This window comes from Erpetoichthys calabaricus, chromosome 4 (genome assembly GCF_900747795.2).
Source record: "Erpetoichthys calabaricus chromosome 4, fErpCal1.3, whole genome shotgun sequence".
NCBI lineage: Eukaryota > Metazoa > Chordata > Cladistia > Polypteriformes > Polypteridae > Erpetoichthys > Erpetoichthys calabaricus.
In genome coordinates this window covers 309,086,063-309,109,971 of record NC_041397.2, presented here as the reverse complement: position 1 = coordinate 309,109,971, position 23,909 = coordinate 309,086,063, and the positions used below count along the sequence as shown (strand labels likewise).

Sequence of the window (23,909 nt, the reverse complement as noted above, 5' to 3'; positions counted from 1 at the left end):
AAACGGACATAAAATTTATAAATTAGTATGCACTGTCAGTTAATGAGATTGTTATATTTTCATGTGGGATGCTCCTTTTAAAATATTTTTTTAACAATTGAGACTGCAATTAACATGAATAACTGTCCTTATAACTGTTATTTTTAAGATCCATAACACACAGGCAGACAGAGCACTGCGTAATAGAGAGACAGACAGGCAGAAAAGTCACCAGATATATAAATAAACAGGGAAGGCACATGTACTGAAAGAAAAAAAGATCAACATGTGCGTTGTTCCTGCTGTACAGAATAAGCTCACACACTCTAACCAACCTTTCCTCCCACCGGTTTGACTCTCTAAGTACAGACACAAACCAAGTGTAATCAAGAGTCCCCGGTTCGATCCCCACTCACTCCTATATTTGCCGTTTTCAGTAGTAAGCTGCTCTTTTTGTTAATATTATACAGTACACACATGCACTTGGTTTGCGTCTGTACTTGTGCTGCACAGACAAGGAGCGATGTAAGGCAGGTCAGGTTAACATGGAATATCCATGGACTTAAATAAGCATTTGTTTTTCTTAAAAAACTTCTAATGTTTTTGAATGCACATACAAATTTTGCAGTACCTTTCTAACTACACTCATGTCAAGTCAATCTGTTCATAATGTACAGTGAACATTGTACCTCCAGCTCTCACCAGCTATGGAAAAACCTCCTATGTCACATTTTCAGCAAATATAGAAAATGTTGCCCCTATAATTAATGATCTCTAGATTTAATTTTTCCTGAGTTTTACGAAACAACACCTGCCATTTAAATCACTCTGTCGCAGCATTTAAATCACATGATTGTAATCCGACGTTTTCATTGGTAGGCAACCTCTCCTCATTGGTCAGTGGAGCTGCTAGGTTTTTGAGTTGCAGTACATAAAATACTATGTACATACGAGCTTCTGCCATCATGCTATGAGCGGAATGAAGACATATTTGACCTTCACCACTACTTTATAGCATCAGAAAAGACCTAGCAACTCCAAAAGTCAATTTTGGAAAAAAATGGCAGTTATGAGGTTTTTCCATTGCGCGTGAAAGCTATGATGAAGAGCACATGCAAATTAAAGAATTTCACTGTACTCTGTGCACATGATAATAATGACCCTATAAACATATAAACATGTCCATGCTGTTTCTTCTTATGTTAGTTTGATTGTTGTCATTCGTAAATGTGATCGATAGAGACGGACCTACCTTGGTACCAATAAGACCGTTTTAGTGAACGGGCATTTCGTTACGCTGCTTACAATGACTGTTTTAGTTAATTAGAGTGTAGTTACAGTTTTAATTATGCTGTAAGTTCTAGTTATAATATACTCAACAGGTGAGGGGACGCTGGCGCACGCATGTTGTTGCCGCTCCTCCCTGTAAACAACACTTTTCACAAAATTCGCCTAATTCTACATTTTCTTACGCTTGTTTCATTTCTTTTATTGTACGTTTAGTTCGTGGATACAGCTGACTCCAAATTGTATGGATTTGGCTTAATATTTACAGATTTTATGGACTCTACTTTGACTGGCAACAGCTGAGTCTGTGGATCACGGGACGAGAACCTACGAACTTTTCGTTGTACCTGGCAAACTAGGACCTCGGGATGATCTGTCTCCGTGATTATATTAAATTCGCTATGCTGATCTGCTCCCGTTTCATCATACAGTATTCTACGACTGGAAACTGATCTGATTTTCATATTAATCTGGCTTTTGGCTCCGGGGCGATCACGCCTGAAACTACCAAGTGTTACTGTTTGTGGCTGTGTATTGGAACCTCCAAATCCTGCTACCTCCTCCTGCTATACTTTCTGCTGCTTGCTATGGCTGCTCACTTACGCTACCACACCCGCCTGTCCTACCGGTTCCGCTGTGCTGTGCTGCTTCTCCATTGCTATTCAGATAAGTATTGCCCAGTATCATGCTAAAATACTCTCATGACAAACTCCTTCTTATTAAACAGTTTGTCCTGAGCAAATGTTCTGACTGGAACATCCTAAAGGATGCCAGTATTTTGCAGCGCCCGAAATATATACATCGCGGGTTAGGTCGCCGCCAACGCCGGGCTGCGAATGAAAAGACCACCAGCAGCATTTGCTCAGGAATACACCGTCCTTCTCATGACCCTGGAAATAGAATTGTCAGTGTGCCAAATTTACATTATGTGGAAATAAACCCTGATTGCGGCTCTGTGCAGAAAGAAGCCTCATTATCTAATATTGCACTGTTTAACTCGAGGTCTCTTAATGGCAAAGCATTGGTGCTGTCAGAACTCATCACTGACACCAAACTTGATATTCTGTGTCTAACGGAGACTTGGCAAAAACCAAACGAATTTGCGTCTCTCACAGAGGCAACTCCAATTGGTTTAACTTTCCACACAGAGCCTCGCAGCTCAAGACAAGGCGGTGGGCTTGCAGTAATTGTCAGAGCAGACTTAAACATTAAACGAATCCCGATTGACTGTCCATTGTCTTTTGAGTGCCTGGCTCTTAAACTAATAACGAAATCAGGTCCTGTCTCACTCATTGTTCTTTATCGTCCCCCAAAATACAATGCATCCTTCTTATCCGATCTGATTGAACTTACTCTCAGAGAATTATCCTTCTTGGTGATTTCAACATCCATATCCATCCATCCATCTAAACTGAGAAATGAATTCCTATCCCTACTGGACTGTTTTGACTTGACACAACATGTTGATTTTCCAACCCATTTCATGGGCCAATAATGATCAACCTTTGAGAAGTAAAATGTTCCCATGGGCTCCCCTGCTCACCCACATGGGTCTATGCCAAATGATTTTGGGGAAATTCATAACAAAAAGGTGCAAAATATTACAAAAGACGGAATCCACTCTGCTACTAATTCAGGTGTATTAAACAATCTGACAAGCCTCAATGAGGGATGGATGTGCTGACTGCGTTTGTGCAAGTAATAAGCAATCAGCCAATTCTCCCCACTAACTTGGACGCGGCAGCACAGCTTTCTTCCTGCACACCTACGCTCCCGAGGTCAGAGCTGCACTAATCTGTTAACAACACCTGGATTTGCTCTGACACACCATGGAAACATTTAATTTTGATCTCTTTGATTTTTAGCCACACTGAAAACGATTAAACTTGACGCATCTTACAGATTAATGCGATGAACGAAAATGTATTTTATGTCGAACGTGAACTTAAAAACATGAGACCTTCACTTCCTACAATGAATATTGAAATCTAACAAACAGATTATGCATTCTTCTAGCAGAAAATTCATAAATCATGTACACAATGTAATAGCATAAAATGAAGTACAGTAATAATTCTCATCACCATGACCTTGTAAATATTCTTATGTCTCTGAGTTCATTTATAAAATTCACATTGGATTCAACTCCTCTTCTAAAAGCTTTCAAAGTCATTTATGGTTGTTGATTTCTGGAGTCGTTCTCTTCCCCGTGAAAAGTTTCTTTATTGCATTTTTCATTTCCTTGTTCCTAAAACTATAGATAATGGGATTCATCATCGGAGGGACAAGAGTAGCGACTATGATCAATGCGTTGTAGGCTTCGGTTGACAGCCGTACTCCTATTCCAGGTAAAATGAAAGCAGTCAGCAGCGGCAAATAGAAGAGTAACACCACGAGCAGATGAGTGACAAGCACATCGAAGACCTTCCCCTTGCCTTCGGCCGATGAAATCTTAAGGGCCGCGTAGGCAATCTTGCCGTAAGAGAAGATAATTGGAATTAAAGTTACACAGCTGCATGTGATCACGGTTGTTGAAAGAAAACTTAAGTATTTAGTGTTTTCAGTGCAAGAAATGAGAACCATAGTGGTATAGTCACAGAAACAATAAGGTAGGACATTAGTGCGGCAAAAAGAAAGTTCATGGGCGAATACCACATACACTGTCATTGGCATGCCAGAGAGAATATTGGATAATAAGATGCCTGCCCACACAGTTCTGCCATTTACAAGCTGAGGGTAACTCAATGGGTAAATAACTGCGATGTAGCGGTCATACGCCATTAGAGTGAAGAGCAAGGATTCTACAAACTCTAAATGAAAGACCAGGAACATCTGAATCAAGCAGGCATCATATGGTACCGGAGATGTGTCGAACAGAAGAAGTGCCATCATTTTAGGAATGAGGTTAGTGTGGTGTAGCACATCTATAACAGCCAGGGTCCCAATCAAAAAAAACATGGGGGTTTGGAGATGGTGGTCCAGGATTATTACCAATATGACCAAAATGTTAGCAAAAAGGGTCGTCAGATAAACGATAGCCAGGGCGACAACAGTAAAGCTTCGAATTTCTGAAGTGACTTCACAGTGCAGCACAAACCCAGACACAAAGACGGTTGCATTGCGCATCTCTGTAGATTCCATCTTTAATCTGAAACAATAAAAAAAGGCCAGAATTAGTGTAAGCTGCCCTAATTCATGGTGTTCATAACAAATGTAATGATTTACTTCATGAGGCAGAAGTACATGACAAACAAGAATATATTTGAAATATTAAAAGGCCTGCAGTGGGTTGGCACCCTGCCCGGGATTGGTTCCTGCCTTGTGCCCTGTGTTGGCTGGGATTGGGTCCAGCAGACCCCCGTGACCCTGTGTTTGGATTCAGCGGGTTGGAAAATGGATGGATGGATGGATATTAAAAGGCGTGCTTCAATTTAAATGCTTACATTCTAAATATTCTCAATTGTAATGGAAATTTGTGATTTTTCACCCTCTGATCGAGGTCGATAGAGGGTTAGACTCCTAGGAAAGGATCAACAATCAAAGCTCAAATCATATTTGCAATCCTTGATCATCTAAAAATCGTCTATAATGATATCCCACGTGCTTATGTTTGAAATTTTTCTTTTTTAACCTTCTGGAAGTAACTCTTTCATGGCTAGCACCATTGGTAAAGAATGAAATATCAAAAATATGATCATATTTGTAACACCCAGTACACTTGTCTAAGCTGGAAAGAATCATTGATTCACATAATTAATGCTGATATCGCTATATATATATAAAATCTAACGTCTGTCTGTATGCCTGTCTGATTTTCACGAGAGAACTACTTAAAGGATTTAGATCGGGTTTTTTTCTATAATTTGCTTGAACATTCCGGTTGATTTTGCGACGTCTCTCATTGCGCTATGTATCATAATTCGCTTGCGGTACCGATTTTATTTGCACTAAACCGAGAGACGCGCAGCGGGCCGAGGGGGAGGGGAACGGGCCCTCTTCACTCACATGCCAGCCTTGGGGAGTTCCTTACCTCTTCTTAGCTAGCGAACGAGAGACTACTTAATGGATTTAGATCGGGTTTTTTCCTATAATATGCTTGAACATTCTCATTGCGCTAAGAATCACAGTCCACTTGCAGGAGCGATATATTCACACTAATCTGAGACAGAGATTGCGGGCCGAGGAGAGGGGGAAGTGTGACATCAGGAGTGGGGAGCCGGGTGCGGCTCTCCTCACTGTCCTGTTTCACTCTTACGTGGGAAGAGCCGTGGGGGACGGCTAGTATATGTATACATATATACACAAAGAGAACATGAACATTCCTTATGGACAGCAAAAAGTCAAATCAGGTCAGGTTTATTTATATAGCACTTTAAAACAACGGAAAGTTGACCAAAGTGCTTCACATAGAATAAATTCAATACCAGGTAAGATAACGGATGGCTTTTAACAAAACACGACTTAAAGCAGGGCGCTGGATCTGTGACGTAGCAGCTGTGGTAAAACCTGTGCCATCTTGTCACCCTTGGAATCAGCAATATATGACAATGTGCATCAAAGTCTTACTGAGTACCACACTACTTAGTCACTTATTCCATGTTCTCTATAGCTATTAAATATAAAACCTACTTATTCCAATATGGGATGGAAGCTAGTATAGCACCAGCATTATAGGTATCAGTCCGTGACACTTCATAACATGCCCTACTCAAACATATTCAATAGTTCTACCATAATTTAGAGTTTGCATCAGCCTAACATGCACGTTTGAGATGAGACAAAATATCTTCTTCTTTCGACTGCTTCCATTAGGGGTCACTACAGCGGATCATCTTATTCCATATCTTTCTGTCCTCTGCATCTTGTTCTGTTACACCCATCACCTGCATGTCCTCTCTCACCACATCCATAGACGTTCTCTTAGGCCATCCTCCTTTCCTCTTACCTGGCAGTTCTATTGTTAACATCTTTTTCCCAATATGCACAGCATCTCTCCTCTGCACATGTCCAACCCAATACAATCTCGCCTCTCTGACTTTGTCTCCCAACCGTCCAACCTGAGCTGACCCTCTAATGCCCTCATTTCTAATCCTGTCCATCCTCGTCACACCCAATGCAAATCTTAGCATCTTTAACTCTGCCACCTTCAGCTCTGTCTCCTACTTTCTGGTCAGTGCCACCATCTCCAGCCCATATAACACAGCTGTTCTCACTACCGTTCTGTAGACCTTCCCTTTCAGTCTTGCTGATACCCGTCTGTCACAAATCACTCCTGTCACTCTTCTCCACCCACTTTGCCCTGCCTGCACTCTCTTCTTCACCTCTGTTCCACAATCCCCATTATTCTGTATTGTTGATCCCAAGTATTTAAACTCATCCACCTTCGCCAACTCTACTCCCTGCATCCTCACCATTCCTCTGACCTCCCTCTCATTTACATACATGTATTCTGTCTTGTTCCTACTGACCTTCATTCCTCTCCTCTCTAGAGCATATCTCCACCTCTCCAGGGTCTCCTCAACCTGCTCCCTACTATCGCTACAGATCACAATGTCATCAGCAAACATCATAGTCCACGGGGACTCCTGTCTAATCTCATCTGTCAACCTGTCCATCATCATTGCAAATAAGAAAGGGCTCAGAGCCGATCCCTGATGTAATCCCATCTCCACAATGAATGCATCCATCACTCCTACCGCAGACCTCACCACGGTCACACTTCCCTGTACATATCCTGTACAACTCTTATGTACTTCTCTGCCACTCCCAACTTCTTCATACAATACCACAACTCCTCTCGAGGTACCCTGTCATATACTCTCTCCAGGTCCACAAAGACACAATACAACTCCTTCTGGCCTTCTCTAAACTTCTCCATCAACACCCTCAGAGCAAACATCGCATCTGTGGTGCTCTTTCTTGGCATGAAACCAAACTGCTGCTCACTAATCATCACCTCACTTCTTAACCGAGCTTCCACTACTCTTTCTTGCTATAACTGAGATACAGTGTGTTAATTGAGTCAGTTGTTATTTAGAACAGGTCCCAGTATACAGGGACTTACAAGACCCATTTTCAACTTAGAAATGGGATAGACATACAGTTTTCTGACCGTCGTCATTTTGAAATGGTTCAGAAATGTTTTGAAGTGATTTGTAACGATTTAAAATGGAACAAGATTTAAGTTTGAACAGAACTTTTTCTTAACAAGAACTTTTCTTTTTTTTTTGCTATTTCAATTTTCTCTTTTTTCTGTGAAATGTTTTACTTTGAATTTTAACTAAAACTTAAAAAACGAAGATATTTTGTCTGTGGAATCATTTCAGCGCATCTGGCTTTTGTTGAATGCCATTTTTTATGCTAGAGCTGCTGAACTTTAGTAATTTTAGGAGAACACAGCGACACTGTCTCTCTAACCATCATTTGGTTGTATTTTATTTCTTTATTGTATTTTATCCATATCTTGTTGTGACCACCAAGGGGCACACAGTGTTGAGAATGTTGGTTAAGGATCAATATGCTTTATTATTACCTTCAGTGCTTTTAGCTATGAAAAGTCTAGGCCTGGAGCAGCTTTAAAAGGACACCATTTATTTTGTTTGAGAGGCGAATTGTCCTTCTCACTTGCTTTGTTTTGAGTTTCTGTGAGTCAAGCTGTGAACCGAGGTCATCATGTGCTCTGAGGAAGCAGGCAGGCAGATTTTATTTTAACACTAGAATTACCAGAACCTACGAAAAAACTCGTAGATCCGTCCCACCTTAAAATGCTTCACACCTCTCCGTCAGCGTCTTTTGTCTTCTAAATGTGTGGATAAGCAGCAAACAGCAAGCAGTCTACTATCACGTCCCCCCCACCCCGCACAGATGTCTCAGCTCAAGTCTGTTTACCTGCGTGTCAGTTGCTTAGAGTTGTATAGAGTGAGAAGTCAAGCAAAATGACACTTTTTATAAATACTATATCGTTATTTGGATTCTTTCTGTCAAAAGTTCTTGAGCGTGTTGTAGCTTCCCAACTCACCAATTGCCTAACCTCTAATAATTTGATGGAACCCTTTCAGTCTGGTTTCAGGGCGCGGCACAGCTGTGAAACTGCTCTGCTACGGGTAATCAATGATTTGCTTATGGCAGCAGACTCTGGACAAACCAGCATATTAATTCTGTTAGACCTCAGTGCAGCATTTAACACTCAGGTCAGACATGACATTCTACTGTCCAGAATGGAGAACATGCTGGGTATCTCTGGCACTTTCCTCCAGTGGTTCAAGTCCTATATGACTGATAGGCAAGAGTTTGTTAGTCTTGGTAACAGCAGATCCAGTTCAGCGCCAGTCACACAAGGAGTCCCTCAAGGCTGTGTCCTTGGTCCTCTGCTTTTCTGTAGTTACGTGCTTCCCCTTGGCCATATTATACGTAGCTATGGACTGGGTTATCATTTTTATGCAGATGATACTCAACTCTATCTCAATGTTAAAAGTGGGACTTCATCAGAGCTTTCTCAGCTCACAACCTGCCTTAGTGAAATTAAAACCTGGATGGAGCAGAACTCTTTAAAATTAAATTGCAATAAAACTGAACTCCTGGAAATTGGGACTAAAATGCAACTTAATAAAATGAGCTCCTTCCCAGTCCATCTTGGCGGTGATCTCATCAGACCTGCCTCTACTGTAAAAAATCTTGGTGTCATTTTTGATTCCTCCCTCTCTTATTCCGCCCACATAAATCACATTAAGAGACTTTCTTACTTTCACCTCCGTAACATATCACGTGTTCGCTCCTTCCTCTCCTTTTCTAACGCTGAGAAACTTGTCCCTGCTTTCACATCACATCCCACATCGATTATTGTAATTCCCTACTGGCAGGTGCCCCTTCTAATCTTATATCACAGCTCCAGCTTATTCAAAACTCAGCTGCAAGAGTCCTTAAATGGACCAGCAGCAGTGAGCACATCACAGCCATCCTGCTCCGTCTTCACAGGCTCCCTGTGTCTTACAGAATCGAATATAAAATCCTACTAATAACCTACAAAGCCTTAAATAACCTCGCGCCAAACTACATCAGTGACCTACTCCATCACTATGTGCCTGCCCGCCCACTAAGGTCCTCTGATTCTGGCAATCTTGTTGTACCCCACACTAATCTACACTCCATGGGTGACAGCAGGGCCTTCAGCTGTATAGCGCCCAGACTCTGGAATGACCAACCGAAATTAATCAGGTCAGCTGACTCCATGAATTCTTTTAAAAAACAACTCAAAACTCATCTGTTCAGGAAGGCTTTTAGCTCTACTTGACTTTATTACCCTTCTCTCAGTTTACTTCCATGTCAAGATCCTCATGTACCCTGTGTGTGTGTGCAGACCATCAATTATGTTGTCTGTTAGGCTTCTTCTCTGAATTCACTGTCTTAATCTTCTTTATTTATTTATCTGGTTTGTACAATGCTATATACTGTATACGCTGCCGTTTTTTATTATATTCTGTAAGTGCCTTGAGCATGGGAAAGGTGCTATATAAATAAAATGTATTACTATTATTATTAATTGCTCCTGCTTTGCTTCAGATAATCCAAGTAAACTCCTTGGATGCTGAAAAGGAATTCAGATGATTAAACTTGTCATGGGAAAAAAATGGGATTTAGTACCAAGTTTGTGAGCATGATTAAAACATTATAATCTATAATCTCTCTGTTCACAAATGCAGAGATATCGTCTTCTTACCTTATTAGGAAAGGGTCCAGACAAGGCTGTCCACTCTCCCCTATTCTCTTTCATTTATCTTTAGAGCCACTAGCTGAAGCCATTCATACATCTACATTACTTACATTTCATTACATAACACTTATCACAGAATTTCACTTTGTGCTGATGTCATCTTCCTATACCTAGGAGTTTCTCCAAAAGATCTCCTAAACATTTTAGACCTTTTCAAATCCTTTGACATGATGTCAGTGTATGAAATTAATTAATTCAACTCCACACTTCTACCACTTAATACCTCCTCCTGTTCTACTAGTTACCCCACATTTGCCATCACTAATATCTGATTCAAGTATTTAGGTATTTCAGTCAGGGTCAAACATCCCATTGTCCTTTCAGTTGTTTCTGGCCACTTGAACAATGAATATTGTCCCCAGAGGCAATTTTGTCAGCTCCATGATTCCATTACCTCCTCTTTCCTTTTGGTCTGAGGTTCTTTCTCTGCTCTTCAATTTTATCTGGAATGGCACAAGACCTAGATGGAAGCATGGTGTTCTAATCCGAGATCGGTGTAACATGACTGATTTAGGATTGTATCACTGGTAGATTAAAATGGTGCTACACCCAAAAAAAATCCTTTTAAATTCCAGGTTGTAATACAACAAAACACGACAAACACCAGTGAGGATGAATACTTTTACAAGGCACCATATGTCTATGCTTAGGTAGGCTTGTTTTATTTTAGGTAGTAATGTGACTTATTCAGGGAAAACAGATGAGCCCAGAAAAAACCCATACAGACACAAATACACTGCAAACAATGCATATGCAAACACTAGGAAAAAAACAAATTAGAAAGAAATCTGCTAATGGGGTAAACAAAATTTACTTCACAAGATTTCTTAAAATAAGCTAAATATAATGTTAAATACAAATACCTTCATAATTCAATAAATCTTACAATAAGGAGAACAAGATGGATTGGCTTAATACAGAAACTTTTCACTTGCTCAGATTTTATCTTTTGCAGTGTACACCATTGTGGATGCTGAAGTCGGAATCATGGGGAGACAAACACCAATTTAAAGTAAAAAATAATTTCTTTATTCTTGGCGAGTCAAAGAGACGGCAGCCCCCCAGCTCAGTGCCACTGACTGTTCAGATCAGACAGTCTGCATCCTAACGTGGGGCCTCCCTCTAGATACGTTCTTCATGTATTAAACAAAAAAATATACATGGCAGTTCATTTTGAGCTTATACATAAATTATAATAGCTTACGACTCCCTGAATTGGAATGTGTACATTGCTTCTTTCAGATAAAGAGGTTATCAAGGCACTCACAATTTTAAGAAATATGCTCAAACAGTTTTAAACAAGAATTCAGAAACTGTCATGACTGATTTATAATATCACAGGGTGTTCTGTTAGTATGAAGAGGTCAGCATTCTCTCATAAAAGAATGCAAGTTAATCTCTTATTCTGTGCACAAACTTAATTCTTTTTCTACCTAAATGAAGAACAAATCATATAGCTCTCTGCAGCATAATTAATACAAAATACAGTCCTTGGTATTATGAGGTAATGACTTATAATCGTTACAGTTAATAATGTTTTTTTCTTTCTCACCATGCACACTCCTCCTGGGCACCGGACCTGCGGGTCAGTAGCACTGACCACTGTGCTGTCTTGCCACCCTAAAATCAGTAATATGTGAAAACGTGCAAATGAAGTCCTGAACCTGCTCTTTCAGTTGTGAGGTTCCAGAGAACCAAAGCAAAATTGTTGCCCCCCCCCCCCCCCCCCACCATATTCATGCAGATCATATGGTGGTTTTTCAGACCTGCTTAGTTCAGTTCGGGTGTCAGCAGGTAGACGAGTACAGCGGCAGCATTTATAGGCACAGTTCCTTAATGGTTCATTCCAGGTCTCACTCACACCCATCTTATAGTCCCACTGTAATTTGGAGTTTGCATTGCATCAACCTAATGTGCACATGTTTGGGATGAAAGTGAATAACCAAGATGAGGCATAAAAGAATGAGAGACCTCTGTGAGATTTGAGTCCCATCTCCTGTAAAGCAGCCCTACAAATGACATAATCTTGACTTGGAGCAAACTTACAAAGAAATACAGTGAAGAATGAACAAGCTGAACACTTTTCACGAGTAATTAATTATGAACTCACCTTCAGATTCTTATGATTCTTTAACTTAATGTTTAGCATTTGTCGTACCTTCCAAAATGAACACTGCTGTCTTCCTTCTGACTTTTCTTTACCCCAGATGTTACCTGACATGCCACACATACGAGTAAAGCTTTGTTCTTCTATTATTCATATATTTATCTGCTGTTGTGCCTTATATTGAAAATATGGCTGCTTTAAACTTTTTAATGCTTTTCTTTATATCTGTACTGATGACAAAAGTAAAATCACCACCCTTCCCTTATATTTATATGTTATGGAATCTTTCTCTAGTTCCCTTTGGAGATCTCTCCACAAACATGGAGTCCTAGAAGACTGGAGATTGGCTGCTGCTCTCTGTAGATTTTCCCATTTTGAAACTGATGCTGGACTAAAATTAAAACTAAAAATAGTCAGACAAGTCCACAAGTGCTCCCCCGAGAGGTGCAAATGAAATCGTCAAAATGCTTTCACAGAGCAAAGCAGCTCATTTACATCATTGGTGGTGGTTCACAAATTCTGTAAATATTGTGCTTGTTTGTACGTCTCTTTTAAAACTGGAGTCAGATTAAGAGACCGGCTGATAATCACACAGAGAAACAGACAGCCACAGGTTTAAAATCAACTGCCTGCGCCTTTACATCTCATTCTGCTTATAGCCAGAACATGAAATAGAGATATCCCAGAATGCCTTGTGACCAGCTAATATCTTGTCCATGGTGGACCCCCACCCAGACAGGAGTTTCCCTCTTCCATTGTCAAGTGGTGATATTTCATTTTTTATGTTAACAGTAATTTATTCTGGTACTGTTGTGCTTATATAGTAGATTAAAGAAAGCATTTAGTCCCCTTCACTTTCTGCACACTTTATTATGATTTCATTTTAAACAAATTCATTTGTCAATTTTTCCCATCAATCAACACACAATAACCCATAATGACAAAGTGAAAATATGTTTTCAGAAAGGTTTGCAAATTTATTAAAAATCAAAAACTGAAATTTCTCATTCATCTTCAGTGCCCTCCATAATGTTAGTGGTAAAGACACATTTTTCCTTGATTTTTTAAAGTGTTATGTTTTTGATCAGCTTTTTTGCTCAATTTTCGGCAAGATCGCCGGACATTATAAGGGGACAATTCCCTAACTCATTTTTGAGTCTCTTTGTCGATTTATTCTCTCACAATTGGCAGCAATGAGATTTAAGAAGCGCTTGCAGTAGCTGCAGGTCAGATCTGCACAGCATTCAGGAGATCGTTTAGACCCTCCGTCCTTACAGAACTGTTTCAGCTCTGCCATATTGGTCGGATGTCTGGTGTGAACGGCTCTCCTTTCACAGCATCTCTATTGAGTCTGTGCTCTGACTGGCTGGATTTTAATTTTTTAAAGCTATTTTGCAGTAGATTTGGATGATTAGAGCTATTGACCTGCTGTATCTACCAACTTCTACTGAACTTCAGCTGATGGACAGCCACCCTAGCCTTATCTTATAGATACCTTGATAATTCATTTGCTTCTTGATGATGGTAATCTACCCAGATCCGGAGTCAGAAAGTGAAGACTCTCTATCCACCATACTTTGCTGCTTTCATGTTGGTATGAGGTGCCTTTTAATGCCATATGTACTGTACCGCTCTACATTCTTCCTGGACATTTCAATGTTAGTTTCATCAGTCTATAAAACAATTTTTTCCAGTAGCGCCGTGGAGTGTGAGGATGGTCTTTGACAAAGCTTCAGACGTGCAGTGATGTGTCTCTCGAGAGAGTAGAGGATTCCTCCTTGGTGTCCTGTCATGGACACCATGCCTGTGCAAAGTTTTGCGTATGGTAGACTCACGCATAGAAATGTTCACCTGTTCCAATGTTTCCTTCAAGCCTTTAGCGGTTACTCATTGTTTCCTGTTTTTACCTCATTGAGCAGATTGTATTGTTCTTATCGAGCCATCTTGCCGCTTCACCCATTTCTATGGAGTGGAGCCACAGTGCTAAATCCTGTCTATTTATACGCAATTTGTCTACTTATAGACTGATGAGTATCTAATATTTTTGAAATGACTTTGTAGCCCTTTCCAGAGTTATACAAACAAACAATTCTTGATGGTAAATCTTTTAAGGATTCTTTTGTGCACAGCATGCTTCATGTCTAGGGCTACCAACTGTCCTCATTTTTCCAGACATTTTCTCATTTTTACACACCATGGACTGTTCGGAAGAAATTTATAAAATATTTAAAATGTCTGGAACTTTGGCTCCTAAAATATGAAAATCTCCTTATCCTTATCATTGGTAAAAATCGAAAGCCGTACACCAATCAGCATTTGCGGAAATGGTGCGCACACTTTTTTCCCAGAATCTTCACTTCCATTCCGGTAGTAAACAAAGCAGATATTGGCGAGAGTAGTCGATGTCTGTCCAACTTAGCTTTTTCACTTCATCTTTTGACTTCAGCTTTATCTTCTTGGTAAGTAGACAGTTCAGTACAAAAGCTGTTCCCTTCCTTAATTATTTGTAATTCTTCTTCATCGTAACTAAGTGAATTTATTCAAAATCGAAATTAAAATTTCACGTTTTCTATGTGAGATCTCATTTCATAGTTAAACAAGAAATTTCAAACATCCAGATACAGTTCGTCGTATTTAAGTGCGAGTAAGTACTGCTTTGTAATATTTTAATGGAAAATATTGTTAATACCACCCATTTTTCCAAAATGGATTTATAATTGTAAATGAATGAGTCAACTATTAAAGTTTCAGTTAATTAAAAAAAATCACACACTTATTCTGTTATATAAATGCAATATCTTTTTGGTTACCAGTTGATCAAGTAATAAGTCACTTCTTCACATAATTTAATGATATTTTCATAATTCTTTAATTTACATAAGTTCAGGAATACCCATTATGCCGAAAAGAAAATGCAAATTCACAGACTACTTGAACAGCAAATCTGCTTGTTTTCGAAAGGGCAGAACAGATTCAATTAAGGGGCTGATGCTCACAAGATTCGATTTCAGTAGCATACTATGTAAAGATTTCGATTCATATTTATCTGAGAACTCAGATTTCCTGAGAAAAATAGCTTCAGTGGAAAAATATAAAAGAATGTAGATAAGTGCAAATAAACAAAATTGAAAAGAATAAAATGATTTAAATTTTACTAGAAGTGAATTTATCGTATGTAAACGACAGTTAAACATGCAGTTACGACAGTTAAGCTATCCAAATAAGAATGGAAGGAATGAAGTCTGTTAATTTAAGAGGCTTGACGTATTCAAAATATTTAATGGGTTATTAGTGGCCAGTGACTGTGATTGTTTCCATCATATCATATAGTGATAAACTGCTACTAAAGGTTTATATCATTTTAAAAAACCATAATACAGTATGAAAGCGTATTATGGCATCCTAGGGATAGGCGTTCTCAAAAGTCCTCATTTTACGACCCAAATGTCCTCATTTCCAGAGAAAAGGAGTTGGCAGCCCTATTGATGTCTGCAGATGCTTCATATGAACAGCAAACTCAAAATGTTTAAGTCTTTTCTATTGGTCAAAGTATCCTTAAACCACGCCTCCTTTCTCATTTGATTGACACAACTCCATGGTTTGCCAACTCCAGTTAACTTTTGTTGAAGTCAACAGGCAAAAATATACAAGGACAACATAATAATTTGTGCATTATTAGTTAAAACAGATTGTGTTTGTTTCTTATTGTAACTGATATGAAGGTCAGACCATATTTAAAGAGATATTTTAAGAGAAAATGTATTCATAAATGCAGATATTTCTAAAGGGGTCACTTACCTTTATCTCACCACTGTACTTTCACACATGCTATGCTAGATACATAACAAAGTGTGAACGTGTCACCTTCACAAATACATTGAACGTGCAGATGACTGACATCTGGCTTCATGACCTTCTGCTGTGCTACCTATCACCTGTCTAGGAGTTACAAAGTTAAAAATGGGGCATAGCCATAGTCTACCAGGTGGAATTTAATACTGTGATTCTCTAGGTGCTTGCAGCCTTGACATTTTTCATCTACCGGACATTGATAGTCAAGCAAATGAGGACACAAAGAACAAGTTATGGTGTTAACGTGCACAGTGCTTTTTACTTCAACAAACAGAGTGTCCAAAGTGAGGTACAACTCAATAAAGTCTTCAATAAATAATCCATAAAATAGTGAGGTACAGAAGATAAAACCAATAAATACGTTGAAAAACAAGGAATCAAACCACATTCAGGATCAACTTCTTTCAATATGTCTCCAGGTCTCCAATCTATAGTCTCCCATAGGACTGAAAAATCAAAAAAGAGATTGCCTTAATATCTTTTTGTTTTCACTACGGCAACAATCAGAAAGATCACGATTCCCTGATTTTACTCCTGAGTAAAAAAATACCCTGGGTCTTCTTTTACGTTTCAGATGAGATCTCTGCAAAGTCACACAATGGGCTCAGATCTTCCAAGGAGTACAGGGAGATTCAGTCAAAAGAGGCCCCAAATATTCTGTTGTAACTCCTGTTAGAATGAAGAAATCTGAACCAAAATAATACCTTATACATCTTGACGTATGTGTAATCGATTGCAGTACATACGATGCTGGAAGTGGTTTACATTTTGTGCCTGACACATTTCGATGAGGCGCTCCATGTTCCTGAACATATCGGCAAGCGTCTCGGAAGGAATAGCAGCAATTTTTTTTAGAACTTTAGAACACTCTAGACGAGAACAGGCCATTCTGCCCAACAAAGCTCGCCAGTCCTATTCACTAATTTCTTCCAAAAAAACATCAAAGTCAAGTTTAGAAAGTCCCTAAAGTCTTACTGTCTACCACACTATTCGGTAGCTTATTCCAAGTGTCTATCGTTCTTTGTGTAAAGAAAAACTTTCTAATGTTTGTGTGAAATTTCCCCTTAACAAGTTTCCAGCTTTGTCTACATGTTCTTGATGAACTCATTTTAAAATAACAGTCTCGATCCACTGGACTAATTCCCTTCATAATGTTAAACACTTCAATCAGGTCACCTCTTAATCTTCTTTTGTTTAAACTGTAAAGGCTCAGCTCTTTTAATCTTTTCTCATAATTCATCCCCTGTAGCCCTGGAATCAGCCTAGTCGCTCTTCTCTGGACCTTTTCTAGTGCTGCTATGTCCTTTTTGTAGCCTGGAGACCAAAACTGCACAGAGTAGTCAAGATGAGGCCTCGCCAGTGTGTTATAAAGCCTGAGCAGAACCTCCTTTGACTTGTACTCCACACATCAAGGCGCTATATAACCTGACATTCTGTTAGCCTTCTTAATGGCTTCTGAACACTGTCGGGAAGTCGATAGCTTAGACTCCACTCCACTACGACTCCTAAATCCTTCTCATAAGGTGTACTCTTGATTTTCCGACCGCCCATTGTGTATTCATACCTAACGTTTTTACTTCCTTTGTGTAATACTTTACATTTACTGACATTGAATTTCATCTGCCACAAATCTGCCCAAGCCTGTATGCTATCCAAGTCCTTCTGTAATGATATAACGGATTCCAAATTATCTGCTAATCCACCTATCTTGGTATCATCTGCAAACTTAACCAGCTTGTTATTTAAATTTCTATCTAAGTCATTTATATTAATTAAAAATAGCAGCGGCCTTAGCACTGACCCCTGCTGGTCACCACTCTTAACATCGGCCAGTTCTGATTTGGTTCCTCACACCATCACCCTCTGCTTTCTGTGTCTGAGCCAATTCTGCACCCATCTAAAAACATTACCCTTAACTCCCACTTCTTTTAATTTGATGTCTGTGTCAAGTTTCTGACAAGCTCATATCTCCTTTTTGTCTAAAAGGAATTTTAGGAGGAACATTCGTGACAATGTTGATTCTTAAACAAAACATAAATGAGAATCTCTATGAAGTTTCATGGGCCAATAATGATCAACTTTTGAGAAGTAAAATGTTGCCATGGGCTCTCCTGCTCACCCACATGGGTCTATGCCAAATGATTTTGGGGAAATTCATAACAAAAAGGTGCAAAATATTACAAAAGACGGAATCCACTCTGCTACTAATTCAGGTGTATTAAGAAACATTTGGATGAGATGTTGGGACAGCTTAGCTATGAGCTAAACATAAATTTCCCATTGGGATTAATAAAGTATCTATCTATCTATCTATCTATCTATCTATCTATCTATCTATCTATCTATCTATCTATCTATCTATCTATCTATCTATCTAACAGGCTTGATGGACTGAATGGTCTCCTCTCGTTTGTCATATTTCTCATGTTTCTTATGCCCAATGCAGACATGACTTTGCTTGATGATGGATCTTGTCTTTATTTGGAAACGAAACAGGTGGTCTCTCATCACCCTATTCAGGACAAGCTGTGAAGCTCTTTGCTTTTACCAGAGCTTTTCTGATTGCAACTGGGAAATCTGTTAACTTTTATGCTATGCCTTTGTACTGGTGCATGGTTTTGGGATAGTATGGAAATAAAGAGGATTCCTGACTTCATCAGGAGTAAAGATCAAACATGGCTGCCTTTTCAACTTTTTGCTTGTCTGTTTGCTTCTGAATTCTCAAGTTGCCCTTCTAAAATGTCAGGCACATTCCGGTTTGGCAGATCCTGTCTCTCTAGGAAATGTTAAAGCGGATGCTGCTGTATACTTGGCAGGTGGTTCAACGGATGGACCATATTCTTGTAGCAGCTCCTAAAACAGAGTTTGAAAGTACCAGGGTAGACAAGTCTGTTTTATTGACCATTCAAGAATCTGCCCCATCCGATGAAAAGGCTTCACGGATCAGGGCAGGATGTTCCCCACCCACAAGTGGCTCTTGGATGTCCTGTGATGGAAAACCAGCAGCCCCTTCCTCACTGCATAGCCGGATAGCTAAATTGGTGCAGCGGCCTACACAAGTTTCAAAGGGTGGTACGATTGGCATTGTTAAGAGGGATTGGTTTGCTCCAGGATTTACTTTCATTGCTCTCAGTATTGTGATCAACGGATTATCTGCCAGTGTTAAAATGTAGCTGCTCCTTCAAAAGTTCTGGAGGGCAATTTGTTCACATTCAAATTGAATTTTCATGCTGTGGTATAGTGGGTCTGCGGCTTCAAAAGAGAGGCCAGATTTTAAATAATCGCTTCGCCTTGTCAGTCTCCGTGGGGGTATCATGCAGCAGCATAGAGTTGATAGAGTAATTGGGGCGTAACATGAGGGTGCAATCGTTCTCAATTGTTTAATCGACCTCCTGCGGTGCCTGATTGGTGCACTGTGCCCACGGAGCTGTATAAGAACGGGCCGGCACAAAGAGGATGGGAACAGAATGGAAAGAGAAGATAGAAGAAAGGCTTGGAGAGCGAGAGCGCAGCACTGGGGCAGTGAGAGTGGATGAGCAAGCAAACAAACAAGTCATCTAGTTGTTGAGCGAGGTCAGCGCGGTCAGGGGTCCCATGGCGCACGAGGGACGGATCGCTCCCACTGACTATTGGGAGAGTGGGTTCAATCATGGAGGAGTCCATCCTAGGGATCCGAGGGAAGACTACAAGTGCGAGAAGGAAGACGGGAGGACAACTGACCCCGAGCAGTCTAACAGATGCTGGCGCAGGGGTCAATAGTGTAAGGACCACGGTGGCTGAAGTCTCTCCCGCTGAGCAAGCTTTGTGTGAGCTGGAGAGATTGAAGGAGTTGTGTTTGTCTGGTGTGACCTCAAATGTCTGCTTCAGGATTTTAATCTCATTTTAGCCTTGTTTTAAACCTTTGGGACTTTGATCTTTTTATGGATTATTTATTTGAACACTTTGGAGGACAGCACTGTTTTGGACACTGATTTTGTTTTAATTTTATTTGTAATAAAAGGACTTCTGCACTTTGCACCTTTTCCCTTGCTTCGTTTGGTTTCCTCATTGTCCAGCTCATCCGGTTACATTACCGACGGTGTCGGGTTCAAAAGGCTCCCAAAGGAGAGATGGAAGCATGGAACAGGACCCGCATCGTCACACATGCTCAGAAATCAATTCATTTCATTCACTGAAGAGAGTTATATAGATTGACAGAACTTTATTTGTCTCTAGAGGAAAATATAGCTTTTTATAGAAACTCTTTAAATAAATAAATACACATAAATAGATAGATAAATATATTTACACACACACTGTAGTCTATACACACACCAGAATGATTAAAAGGGTAGAAAAATTTAAAAAGAAGGAAAGGAAAACTTCTCAGCAGTCCCAGTCCCAGTGAGGTGCAATAGTGACGCTTTGCTGTTGGTATAAAGAAGTCCCCATCGTGTTTCTTGTCACACTTCTGCCGAGTAATTTGTTGGCAGAAAGTCGTCAGTTTTGGTGTGTCAGAGAGAGGAAGTGCAGTATCGTTAATAATAACATTCAGGTTTGTTTAAAATCACTCCTTTGCTACGTCCTCCAAGGGGGTCCAGAGGGTGTCCCATAACTCCAGTGTTGCTCACACAGTTCTTGAGTCTCACAAACTGCGGTCCACCTGGCAGATAGTCCATCATCAGGACCCCACAGGCTCACCCACCTGCATATCTCTGAGTTTAACAAGGATGGCTGGATGGTATTGAAGGCGCCGGAGAAATCAAAACACATCATCCTCAGAGTGCGGCCACCTTTGTCCAGGTGATAATAAGCCTTATGGAGGAGATAGGTAATTTCACCATCCACTCCAATCTTTTTCCAATAGACAAACTACAGTGGGTTCAAGTGGTCTACCACAAGTGGACTCATATACTCCAGGACCACTCTCTCATGACTTGAGATGAGACATTAGGTGAAGAATTGCCTACCTTCTTTGGAACAAGAACAACGCTGGGAGTCTTGCTGTATGCTAGCGACAGACTGAACAGGTGACAGAAGACACCAAAAAGTTGCCCAGCAGTGGCCTTAAGAACTCGAGGACTGACTCCATCTGGTCCTACAGATTTTCCGGTGTCTAGCTTCCTCAGTTGTCTCCTTCAGCTATGGACAGGCCACACTGAAGGTCAGAAGTTGACTTGTGACTGGCCATTCCAGTTGATGTGGTATTAGTTGTTGATGTACTATTGGTGGTGTGGTGGAACTGGTCATTAGAAGAAGGTGGCAGTGGGATGGAAAATCTAATAAAAATTGGTTCAGGGCTTTAGCTTTGTTCATTAAGCTGATTGTTCATTCGAGCTGATGTAACGGCTAAGGTATTAGGTGTTAAAGCTGCGCCTGTCTGTTTCACAGTATCACAATCTGACTCCAATTTTAAAAGTGACATGCAAACAACCACAATGTTTACATACTTTGTGAACCACCATGGATTAGCAGTGATACAAATGAGTTTTGTTGCTCTGTGTACCCAATACTCATTTGGACGATTTTATTTCCACCTCACAGAGGGACACTTGTGGATTGCCGGCTTTTTTTAGTCTAAAGTCTACCGTAGAAAATCTACAGAGAGCAGCAGCCAGTCTCCAGTCTCCTAGGACCCCATGATGTTTGTGAGGAGATCTCCAAAGGGAAATATAGAAAACTCCTAAGACATATAAATATCAAAGAAGGCTGGTGATTTTACTTTTATCATTAGTACTAATACTGACTGAACATAAGACATGAAAGATTAAATGAATCCTTGTTTTCAATGTAAGACACAAACATTAGATAGACCAGCAGATGAACAAAGTGTTACTCAAACAGTATGTGTGGCTTATCAGGTGAAGTCTGAGGTAAAGAAAAGTCAGAAGGAAGAGTGCTGTGTCCAGTTTGGGAGGATCTCATTTTGAATGTACGACGCATACTAAACATATCTTAAGGCACCAACGGTGAGTTTATAATTTATTACTTATGAAATGTATGCAGCTTCCTCATTGTTCTTTTTATTTCTTTGTAAGGTTAGGAGTGTGTGACTGTGTGAATTGTAGGGCTGCTTTACAGGAGGTGAGGTTCAAATCTCACTGAAGTCAATGTCTGTGTAGTTTGCTCAGTCCTTTTTATGGCTCATCTTGGTTCTTCTCTCTCATCCCAAACTATGTGCACAGTAGGTTGATGCAAACTCCAAATTAGACTGGAAGTATCAGATGGCTGCGAGTGAGACCAGGGATGAACCACTGAGGAACTGTACCTATAATGCTGCCGCTGTACACGTCTACCCACCACAACCTTCATTGGACTAAGCAGGTAGGAAAATCCGCCATATGATCTGCATGAACACGGGGGGGACAATGGTTTTGCTTCAGGTCTCTGCTACCTCACAATTGAAAGAGCAGCTTCAGAAAACGGAAGACATCATTTGCACGTTTTCACATATTACTGATTTGAGGGTGGCAAGGCACACAGTGGTTAGTGCTGCTGCCCCACAGGTCCAGTGCCGGGGTTTAAATCCTATGGCTGTTTATTGCCCGGTATGTTATTTTATGTATGCATGGATACTGGGCTAATCTGATTTTCCTGAATAAGTAATATTACTGCCTAAACTTAAATAAGCCCACCTACAAGTACAGCAAACACATACAGGTAATTATCTCTATGCCAAGGGTGTCCAATACCGCAGAGGCTGCAGGTTTTCATTAATACGTTCTTAATTAGTGAGCTGTTTTTTGTTGCCGATTCACTCATTTAGCCGTTGTTGTAATTGACGTGACTCAGACCCCTTAGTTGTTTCTTTTTCTAGAATGAGCAGCCAAACAATAATGAGACACAAAACACGGTGAAGGTTTCGGTCATGTTGGTCTGCTCATGTCAACAAATCATCTTGACGAAGGTCTTAGAAAAAACAGAAAATCAACAGTCTGCTGTGGCAGAATGAGAGCAGTAACAAGTCACGATATTCAATAACGGTATTAATCAACAGCAAGAATCAGCTTCTCATTAAGAAACTGGTTGGAGTGAAATTGGCTGGAGTTTAAAGCCCTGATTTAGCTGCTCATCTATTGGCTTGTTTCACATCTCATTTCTGTTTGACTGCCATTTAATGAAGAAATGAATCAATTCAGAGGGCTGAATCCATAAAAACAGGGCTATTACAATGAATGGAAAAGGAGTTAATTAGCAACGAAAACTAATCACTGATTAGGAAAAGAGTTAGAATGAAAAGCTGCAGCCAATGTGGCCCTCTAGGCCTCGAGTTCGACACCCCTGCTCTATGCTAAACCATTCATTCATTACTGACTATGCCCAGTTGTCTATGGCATTTTTTCTGTTTACTGTGTGCGATGGTCCGGGTTACTTCCACACTTCTTTGTCACTTCCAGGAGCGTCTTGAGCATAAAACCACAGATAAAATACCTAAGGAGGATGAGCTGAGCAAACAGGGGAGCACACAGTCAGCCAAGTGTCTAGTGTTTTTATTACAACAACAAAGAAAAGTGTCCAAAACAATTTTCATTAAACAAATGAATAATCCATAAAATTCATGATTTAAAATTCAACAAAGAATTCAATAATAAAACTAGAATAATAACACACAGTAGTCAAATCCACTCTTTTCTTCATCCTTCCAACTGAGCCCGACACCATTTCCACTCTCTTGTCTCCTCAGCTCACCCAACAGATTGCTCAGCTTGCACACACACAAACGGCTGTGGTCCTCACTTCCGACTTCCGTCTTGGCTGCCTCCGTTGGGGTCCGCCAGACTGCTACGAACCAGCTGTCCTCCTGTCTTCCCTATGCACTCTTATCATCTTCTGGATCCTTAAGAACAACAACAACAACTTATTTTTCTTGTATAGCCCAAAATCTCACAAGGACTACCACAGTGGGCTTTAACAGGCCCTGTTTTTGGATACATC

At 40.1% G+C, this 23,909-nt stretch overlaps 1 protein-coding gene across 4 annotated transcripts in view; it reads left to right on the top strand.

The window, feature by feature from the left end:
• Window positions 1-23,909, top strand: part of LOC114641309 (olfactory receptor 10A2-like) — a 342,696-nt gene that overhangs the window by 217,864 nt on the left and 100,923 nt on the right. The window contains exon 1 of one of the 4 annotated variants that reach the window (XM_051925913.1): window positions 22,161-22,298. The exons of the other annotated variants lie outside the window; for them this stretch is intronic. The gene's annotated coding sequence lies outside the window, so the exon portion shown is untranslated. Of the gene's footprint in view, window positions 1-22,160; window positions 22,299-23,909 lie in introns of those variants that run through there. 4 annotated transcript variants of the gene reach the window in all.